This window comes from Benincasa hispida, chromosome 1, assembly GCF_009727055.1.
Source record: "Benincasa hispida cultivar B227 chromosome 1, ASM972705v1, whole genome shotgun sequence".
NCBI lineage: Eukaryota > Viridiplantae > Streptophyta > Magnoliopsida > Cucurbitales > Cucurbitaceae > Benincasa > Benincasa hispida.
In genome coordinates this window covers 933,393-944,192 of record NC_052349.1, presented here as the reverse complement: position 1 = coordinate 944,192, position 10,800 = coordinate 933,393, and the positions used below count along the sequence as shown (strand labels likewise).

Sequence of the window (10,800 nt, the reverse complement as noted above, 5' to 3'; positions counted from 1 at the left end):
CTCCTCATCCCAAGTTGATACTACTTCCAAACTTCACTGTCTGACAACATCTCTTCCTCTTGGAACTTCTTGACCAACGCATGGTCTTCATGCTCAACATATAGTTTCCTTCAAATCTTCCTTTAACACTCTTCCTCATATTCTTTGAAGAGAATTTGGGTTATGAATTGAAGAGACTTTCTGTGGTCATATTTATAGGCCAAAGGAATTGATCCTTCTTATCTTTACTAAGCCTCAACGCAAGACACCTCCTACTTTGGAGTGTTTGCACCATGCTTTGCCACCACCTACTTCCTTGCTATTCACCTACTCTCATGCCACACACCTGCTTGAGTTGTCTTCCTCATGTACAAATCTTTTTTGTATAAAACTCTATTCGTCCAGCTCCTACTAACTCAAGCTTCAACCATCTCTCGGTATAACCATTTGTCCGAGTGAGCTCATCAACCTTGCGTAATGCAAGCCTCAGCACTGCTCCATTGTTTAATCTATCATGCAGCTCTTGCACTTCAACGTACAACATCATCGTCTAATGAATCTCTCATTGTCGCTTAACATTCAGCCCTCTCGCTATTTCCAATCGTCTAGTGCCTGCGTCCCATTGCATAGCACTTATGCCCTATCGTGTAGCTCAATCGTCTAGTGATATCTCGCTATCGCGTATCTCTGCCTGATAACGATCTCGTTGACACTCAACGCATAGCGCATAGCCTATCGCATAGCTACTGCACTTATCGTTCAGCTTCATCATGTAGCACTAACGCCTATCATCTAAAGCATAACGCCCATCGTCTAACATGTCTGCCTATTGTATAACGCCATCGTCCAGCGTCTGCGTCTATCGCGCAACTCCTATCGTCTAGTGTTTGGCCTATTGTGTAGCGCTTGCTTGTATCGCCCAGCGCTCACGCCTAATGCATTGTCTAGCATTTACGCTCATCGTGTAGTGTCAGCTCATCGTTTAACGCTATCATCTAATGTTATCATTTAGCACTATCGTCTAGCTTCTACACTTATCATCTAGCACTTACACTGATCGTGTAGTGCCTTTGCCTATCATGTAGCTCTATCGTGTAGCGCATCGTTTCACATCGTTTAGCACTGCATGCAGTTACATGATCGTCTAGCGCATCGCTCAACACCTGCACATAGCTATACAATCTTCCACCCAGCGCCTTACTCTCATTATCTCGCTCTCTCCGCTCTCGCTCACACAGCCTCAATGCATGAGCAACTCTTGGAAATGTCTCTGCCAACGCTTTGGCCAACATGCGTCCAACCTCACAAACGCATGATTGCCCTCTACTTCAATGCTTAATCCTTTCCAACCTCTACTCAGCCTCAGCTCATGCATTAACACCAAACACATAATTCCTTTTGACTTTATACTTAGACAAATTTTCATCAGTTAAGGCTTATCTCAAAGCTACTCAAGGAAAATTTATTCAAACACTTAGGAATTTTCCTTTTCTTCAACATAGGATTAACTTATACTTAGTTAATTCCCTTAGTTACCTGCTTAAGTAGGGAAATTGAAATCCGAGTTTCACATAAACATGTATGTGGAGACATACAGGTGGATCGTGTTTAAGTGATAACCTAAATGGTTTGTAGTATATGGATAAGACTAGGTACCTTATCCTAGTGACACTACGAGTATGACCCGCTTTATAGGTGTTACAAATTTTGTAAAGTGCACCAAATGATCTAATCCTGATCGTTCATGTATTAGACATGCGAGCGGGGATATTCTATACAAAGGAGTTTGTATAAAAATGGACCACGAAATGTTTAGTCTCGTTATATAACGTCATTCATAATTGAGACTTTCATTTCACTAGGATGATCATAGGTAACATTACCTTAATCTTGGGTGAGTTGTGAACTCCTGTCTATGAGGGCGGTCCTTTGATTTGCATGAATGTGAGTGATCAGATCGTCAACTCAACAAGCCTACCATTTTGGGGTTTCTTCTGATTAGGGAGTTGGGAACTCAGCTACACAATATGGAAGTCACTCTTTCCTTGAAGCAGGGGTAAGTAGATAAATTGCTACCTTAATGATTGATTCTGGGTCTTGAACAATGTGGCTCCACACCCTCTCTTGGCCCAAGAGGAGTTTAGTCATAATGGGACTATGATCTATTGTTCATCGAAGGGATCAGTGGTACTTAAGGAGTTAGATGTAACTATAGGGGAAAGATGAAAATTTGGCCCAGCTATACTTACGAGCAATTTGTGATCGTATTGTTGATTGATTATGTCCAATGAACACAGAAATATATCTGTAGTGCGAAAGTGCAGCTGTCGGTCTTTAGTGGAGTGCTCGACAGTTAACGGATGGTAGATAATGTGATTAAAGAGTTTAATCAGTTATTCACGTATCGTTGGAGCTTCAAGCTACAGGTCCATAAGGTCCCCTTGGTAGCTCAATCGATTTAAGTTGAGAATCAATTTTTGGGTTAATTTGAAATGTTCAAATTAATAAGAGGGAATTTAATTATATAGTTCAATTATATATGATATAATTGGTATAATGCATTCTTGTATATTTGGAGGAATAAATATCGGTAAAGTTTGATATCAGGCTCATTCAAGGCTGAGGTTTGAGTACTAACCTCATATTTATGATATGCTTGTAGTTTATGAGTTGAAATAGACTCTAGAAGTTGCTTACCACTCACTGAGCTTTATGAAGTTCATTCTTTTCTTTCATGTTTTTCTTCCCAGATAGCGAAAGGTGAGAAGTTCCAAGGTGCTGCTAAGGTCAAGGTCTGCCATAGCCATAGTCACACTTCCGGGGTTTTAGAGTTGTTGTTGTGAACTTTGTAGTTAAGTCTTGGAGTTATATAAACATTACACTATTGTAACAAAATGGGATTAACCAATCAGTTGTTGTTTATTTCCTTGACTTTAAGTTTACTGAGAGTAAAGAGATTTCAGTTAGGCAATAGGTATCACAAAATGGTGGTATCTGCGGTCCTTCACACCTCTCCTCGGGCTTAGGAGGCAAGCTCGGGGCGGGGTGTGACAGTTTAAGTTACAACAATAACAATGGATGTTAGTTTATTGGTTTGTGGTTAATGCAACTAAAATATCATATATTTTATAGATAGAGTGAATCAAATATCAAATATTATAAACACTGAAATGTTTGTTCATACAAGTGTTTACAAACTCAGAACCCTACGAGATTTAAGGCATCAACTTCAACAATATGAGCATAAGTATTACTTCCAAATACTCTCAAATGAGCAATGGATGATGTTTTTCCTATCCATGCTTGTTAAAGCCTTTTGTTCCACAAGCTTCTAGTAGGAGAACGATTGGACAAGCATATAGCACATTCAACAGCTTGTGCCCAAAATTCTTTTGGCATCGTCTTACTTTTCAACATGCTTCGAGCCATATTGAGTATCGTTCTTGTTGGGATTGATGTCCTAGATCTAATATATCTCGTGGTTTGTAGTTTTGTTAACATAAATTATTTCTCTAATAGAATAAGAGGTTTTTTATTTGACATGTAGACAACACTAATTCAATCCAATAAACTAAATCCAAGTTTATATGATGTCACTTGAACAGTATGTAGTTGAAATACAAGTGGTTCATGTTCAAGTAATAACTTAAAAGGTCTGTCGTAAATAGATGAAGGTTGGGTGTCTTATCCTGGTAACACTACAGATATGACCCACTTTGTAATTGTTACATTGCGATGTAAGTGTTACAAACAATATGAACCATATTGTTTATGTAAAGAATGTGAGTGGGGGTATCTTGTGTAAAAAAGATTACACATAAACCAGACCACGAAATAATTAGTTTCTCTTTATAACACCGTTACTTACTAATATTTCACTAGGATTACCATATGAGACTTGACCTTAATCTTGAGTGAGTTGTGAACTTTTGTTTATGACGACAATCCTTTGATCTGTATGATGAGGATGGTCATGATAGCCGACTCAATAAGCCTACCATTTTGAGGATTTGTCTGATTAGGGAACTGGGAACACGACTACACAAGATGGAATTCACTCTTTCTCATTCCTTGGGAAAGTAGATAAATTGCCCCCTTAACAGCTGATTTCGAGTCTTGAATAATAAGGACTCATTCTCTCACTGGCCTCAGAGATGTTAGTTTATAGTTGAACTATAAAATATTTGTTCATTAGAGAAATCAGTGACACTTAAGGAGTTAGATATAACAACGAGGGTAAAATGATAATTTGACTCGGCTATAGTTATGAGTGATTTGTGAAAGGTCGACTGACTGTTGATTGGTTATATCCATGGATACGAAAATATATCTACAGTGCAAAGAGTGCAAAGAGTGCAACTATCGATCTTCAATAGAGTGATCGGTAGTTAATGAATATTGATTAATTGGATTAAAAGAGTTTAATTAATTAATCTCATATCATTGGAGCTTCTAATCGATAGGTCCATAATGTCCCCTTGTCAACTCACTAAAGGATAGTAATGAGGAATGATTTAAATTGTTCAAATCAAACAAGGAAATTTTATATTAATGATATTAATATATAATTATTAATTATAGATGTGATCTATAATCCAAATCATGTAAGAGAGATATTTGAATAAGATTCAAATATTAGATACATATGAATTAGATCCATAAATAATATGTATACATATAAATATGTGATATTTATATGTTAATTAACTTCATATTAAATATGATTTAATATAGTTAATTAATTAATTAATTAATTAATGATTGATTGATTAAGAAATAATGGAGATTGGAGGTTAGTATAAATATATGATATTTATGATAATTAATTAAATAGGATTTAGTATATGGTTATTTAATTAATGTGTTAATTAATTAAATAAGGGTTATCTAATTAATTAGTAAGGGCATAAGAGGAAATTGAGGTTAAGCCTTCTCCATATAAATACATCCTTATACCATTTTTGGTAAGGTTTTAATATCACACAAAAACCTAGTCTCCACCTTCTCTCTAGAATTCTCTACCATTTTTCTCTTCAAAGTTCTTGGGGACCACACTTCCAAATTCTTTAAAATCCTAGAGAATAACAAAGTAATCTCGTTCCTTCCACATTGGAGAAGTTCGAGATTATTGGCAACGGTGGAAGAAGAAAACTAGAAGAATGGTAAATTTTGATTTCTCCTATTCTTCTTTTTTCAAGCATGTCTATATTTTCTTTGAATGTTTATCCTACAAATGCATGATTTGTTTTATGTTTTTTGTTTCTTTAAAAATCGATTATCTAAATGCAAGGCGTTCATACACTTCTGCAGGGATTCGATCCCTTTAATTGGTATAAGAGCCAATGTTTTCTTGCATTTTGATTTTATATTTTTTGAAGCAAAATTCAGTTCATGATGCGGGTTATTTTTGAAAATGTATTAGGTTTAGCTTAATATATGTTTTCGGTATTTAGCACACATACTCGTTTTTTCATTCATGGCAAAAAGTTGCGAATGTTTTTTTTTTTTTTTTTTTTTTTTAAAGGTATTGTAACTAAAGTGTGGTGTGAGAGAATCAAACTTCTAACCTCGAAGTTGATAATACGAGTACATGCCAGTTGAGCTACACTCATGTTAGCAAAACATGTTTCCATTTTTCAACACGTGTGTGCACTTTAACTACAAACTTCGATGTGTAACTTAAATTATAAGCGTCATAATTAGATGAAAAATGAACTTTAATTGAGCATGACATTACTTAGATTAATATAAACGTTATATTTAATCAAAGTCGTCCTAATAAATTAACTGGATATTTTTCCATATTTTTTAAGGTTTAAATTGTTTTGCATATGTTATTAGATTCAATTGTACATATTTCATATTTAGTCACTATTTTAGCTAACATTTTGATAATACCTTACTTGTCCTTAGTTGGTTCATATGCTCGAAATATTAAATACAGTGTAATTGTAGAGTTTTATTAATAACCAATAAATAAATACTGCTTGATTAATAATTGGGATATAAATACAATGTAATTGGAGAGAGTTTGATTAATAACCAAATTAATCATATTATAATCTAACGTATCCAATTTCAAAAGTGAAAATGAACGTCATTTCATAATTTTCGTTATCTTTTGGAATTTGAATTTATTTTTAATATTCAAATTAGATTTTGATAACTACTTTATGAATTGATTTAAAACAAATCAATCTCTTTCTTATTTTTCTCCCTCTAACTAATTCAAATTAGCTAATTTGATTTAATCACTTTTTGAAAATATTCAGAATTAATCAATCTTTAATTTGTTTATCACCATTTTGATTTTAATTTATAATATATCTTTAGATTTTACATTATTTTATTTGTTTTTTATTATGTTAAATTTGGATTAAAATTTTTTTATCCTGATTAGGATTTTACTTAATATTTTATACATATTATCATTTAACAAACTATATATTTCATTTAAAATTTTTATCATTTTTAATATTTTTTAATATTTTTTAATCACTTTTTATTCATTATCATCTTATTATATTATTATACCATTAATTTGTCTTTTTGACAAACAAATAAGTATTCACTTTTGCAATGTTTTTTATATGCCTCTAAGTTAGACTTCCCTTCCTAGGTTTTGTAGTTGATGGAGTTATAAATACAGAATAATTGTTAAAGCTTAAATGAAAATGAAATTAATGATTACAGCATAATTATAAATAAACGAACTCTCTTCCTGATTTTTCTCCCTCGAATTATATTTTATTATCAAATTAGATTTTATCTAACTATCACAATAAACACAAACTTGCTCATTTTTCTCTCCAATTTATATTTTATTATCAAATTTGATTTTATCCAACTAACTCTTGATTTTTTAAAAATATTTGTTACAAATTCAATTTTTTTCATTATTTTATGCATATTGTTATCAAATTAATTTGATCTTTTTTTCTTCATATTTTTTATGTTTTCAATTTTTCATATAGAAACACTTAAAAATGGTTTGTTGTACTTAAAAAGAAACATATAAATCTCGAAACATGTATATATATATATTGTCCAGTATATCATCATTATCAAAATAAGAAAACAAAAAATCCTAAATCTCATCTTCTTCATCTTCCTTACTTAGTCATTCCCCAAAATCTCTTTTTCTCTTTCTCAATCTCATGTTTGCAATAGCTGGTTCCGCAACCCTTCCTTGAATTCCATCATCTTGGCAGCTTTTGAAAACCACCCTCGCCAGGCCGCCGACCTTTTTCGCTCGCAAACATGTTTCCTGTTTTTGTTTCTATTTTGAACATTTTTTTCAACAATGACGTTCTGTGATTTATAGTGTCTAAAGTTGGCTTTCAAGATCCCATTAGCAAAATTTTCACATGGAATGAAACGATGAAACTCTCTACAACTGGATCGATGTCAAACGCAATCATACTTCCAATAATCACATCTTTCTGAAGTTGCAATTCCTTCAAATATTCACTTGCCAACAAAACTTTAAATAAGAATTAAACTTTAAATGTTCGAAACATGTGCGCATATATATATGTTCAGTATATTATTATTATCATCATAATCATCATTAAAATAAGATAACAAAAAACCCTAAATCTCATCTTCTTCATCTTCTTTACTTAGCCCAAAATCTTTTTTTCTCTTTCTCAATCTCATGTCTATAGTGTTTAAAGTTAGCTTTCAACCTTAAAACTGGATTGAGTATATTAGTAGTATTCGTGTTGTTTTTGAAGCAGTGTATTTTTGCCTTCTCGTTTATACTTAATTTTGTTGTTTTAGGGTAGGTTTTTTTATTTACTAATTAGTATTTTCTATTAAATAAATTCGTTTTACTATTTTTATAATTTTGAAACTTTTTTTTTGGTTGTCATTTTTCAAAATGAATTTTAAAATTTCTTATTTCTCTTATCCGTCCTATATATACTTTTTGTACTTTTTGTTTCTTACAAGATTCAATTTGAATTTTGTTAGCTAATTTTTTCATAAAAGTTAGAGCTCAATTACTAATAATCCTTTTATATATCAAATTTTAAAAAAACAAAAACAAAAACAAAAACAAATAAATAAAATGAAGAGTTTCCATTCACCTCCTTAGATTGTGCGTCCTTGTCCTTTTCAAGCTATTACTCTTAATTCTCTCCTCTTTTTTTTTCCTTCTTTTTATTCTCTCTCTATATTAGTGGCTGAAATTTAGAGATTTCACGGTTAAATGTTTAGATATATTACGCATCAAAAGTAGTTTGTGCAATTTTCCTTATTTGTTATGCTTGATATTTTAATATTAAATTATATTTATTATAGGACTAAAATATTAAATTATAAATAGGTAGTTCAAATCTCAAATAATTAAGATTAGCTCATTTAAATTTTAAAACAACATAAGTTCAACTAATATAAATATTAAGTTAAATCCAAAATTTAAAAGGAATCTAAAATCTAAGAAACATGATTTCATCTCTTTTTAGGAAAAAAAAGTTAACCCCGCTATATTTTTTATTAAATAAATTTCAAAAATATTAAATTCTAGGTAGGTACTTGGATTATTAGTTCTTCAATTTCTAAAATATCTCTTTTTAACCACTAAACATATCGAAGAAGTAACAATGTTACTCTTTATTATTATTCTAGTATCTACACAATAGATACTTTAATTCACAAACTTGAGTCTATTTTTTTCTTATGTAAACTAGTAACGACAAACTATCAAATAGGTTTGAAATTTTTATCATGTTAAATTTTAGAGACTTGAGGGCCTAATGAATAAAAAAAAATACAAACACTAAATTGTTTCATGACTAGCATGTAGGTCTCATTCCTATAGAGTTATTTTGAGGTCGAAAGTTTAAGCCTTTCGCACACTATTTTTTTCCCATTTTGATAAAGATTTTAATTTATATATGTACTGTTTTATTTATTTGTTTGAAATTTTAAGATAAATGCCATTATAAAATGAATTTGATAGTTTCGATAAAAAGGGAAAAAAAATCATTCCCTTTGAAAATATTTATTTAGTTGCTTTTAACTCTTTCTTTTGAAAAAATAATTAGGTTAAAAAAACATTTTTTGGTCCAATTCAAGATTTAGTTTCTATACTTTTAAATTTGTAATAATTTAATTTAAAATCTTTAATAAGTAACAATTTAGTCCTTATGTTTTTAAATTTATAACATTTTAATCTCTTTCATGACAAGTTTCTACAAAATTAAAGTGTCAACTTTCATTATATAATGATTTAGTATTTATAGTTTATAAAGAGAAATTTTATTAAAAATCTTAACAATATTTTTCATAGTAAAAACTAAATCGTTACAAAATGTAGAGTAGAAGTTATGACATGAATAAACTTAAATCATGTAGAAAACAAAATTTGGTGTGAATCATTTGGGGATTTACAAATCAAACCGTGGAAAAAACAATTTAGAGAGACCAATGACGGGTGCTTAATGATTATAAATACTTTTATTTGTTTTCTAGATAAATATTGAAATGTTACCAAATCTCCATGTAAGTGATTTACAAAATCATCTACTAAAGAAGTCATGATATGAATTGAACCATTGTGAAATAATGCTAAACTGAGTGAAGCAAATTTATTTGATACTAATTTTGAATGCTACTTAGGACTAATCACAAAAGTTGAGTGTTATAAAAGTGAAAGATGTTTATAAATGTGTCATTCTACCCATTTTTTTTAAAGAAAATTACATTTAATAGAGCTAATTTATAGTTATAGATATATGATTGCATATACTTTTTGGAAAGTCAAAAGGAATATAGTTCGACTTCAATCAAAAGTTCAATTCTCCCCTCTATGCACTATCAAAATAAAAGAATTTTTAAAAAACAATGAATTATAATTTAAAACTCGCATTTATTTCCATCAAGGGGTGGTGGCGCAGTTGGCTAGGGCGTAGGTCTCATAGCTTTAGAGTAATCCTGAGGTCGAGAGTTCGAGCCTCTCTCACCCCAACTTGTTTTTTTAGTATTCAACTTTCTCTGGACTCCTTTGCGAGTCCCACATTTTTTTAGTATTTTTAATCTTCTCCATTCTCTCAGCAGCAGAACACTCATTCGTGCAATCTTCTCCATAACTTGGGTGATTTTCTCTTCTCCATTCTCTCGATTTTAATTTTCTTCTCGATAATTTCTGGAGAATCTGCCAAAAACAAAATCGATTTTGCATTCAATTTTGCGTTGGATTGATTCTCATCTCTTTTCTATTCGACGGGAGATTATTTTCTCTTCGATTTTGCAATTCTCTTCCCATTGTCTTGTGTTTGATAGTTTCCTTGCATTCAATAGTTCATGCGATCAATTTCTGACGAGCTCCTTATGCGATCAAACTTCTTCTTGGATTTTCTTGTATAATCAAATTTAATCTAAGTTTTTGGATTTGTTTTCCGCTTTTTTTCATCCTTTCAATTTATGCTTTTATAGCCATGATTCATCTTTGTTTAGGCTCCTTGCCCGTGCATATTGTTAAGTTTTTGGATTTGTTTTCCGCTTTTTTTCATCCTTTCAATTTATGCTTTTATAGCCATGATTCATCTTTGTTTAGGCTCCTTGCCCGTGCATATTGTTAAGTTTTTGGATTTGTTTTCCGCTTTTTTCATCCTTTCAATTTATGCTTTTATAGCCATGATTCATCTTTGTTTAGGCTCCTTGCCCGTGCATATTGTTAAGTTTTTGGATTTGTTTTCCGCTTTTTTTCATCCTTTCAATTTATGCTTTTATAGCCATGATTCATCTTTGTTTAGGCTCCTTGCCCGTGCATATTGTTAAGTTTTTGGATTTGTTTTCCGCTTTTTTTCATCCTTT

The 10,800-nt window shown here is 31.3% G+C and overlaps 1 non-coding gene across 1 annotated transcript; it reads left to right on the top strand.

Annotated features, from left to right (window-relative positions):
• Positions 1-9,866: 9,866 nt before the first annotated feature.
• TRNAM-CAU lies at positions 9,867-9,951 on the top strand. The gene is given in 2 exon segments: positions 9,867-9,904; positions 9,916-9,951. It is a non-coding gene; the product is annotated as a tRNA-Met (tRNA).
• Positions 9,952-10,800: the final 849 nt, after the last annotated feature.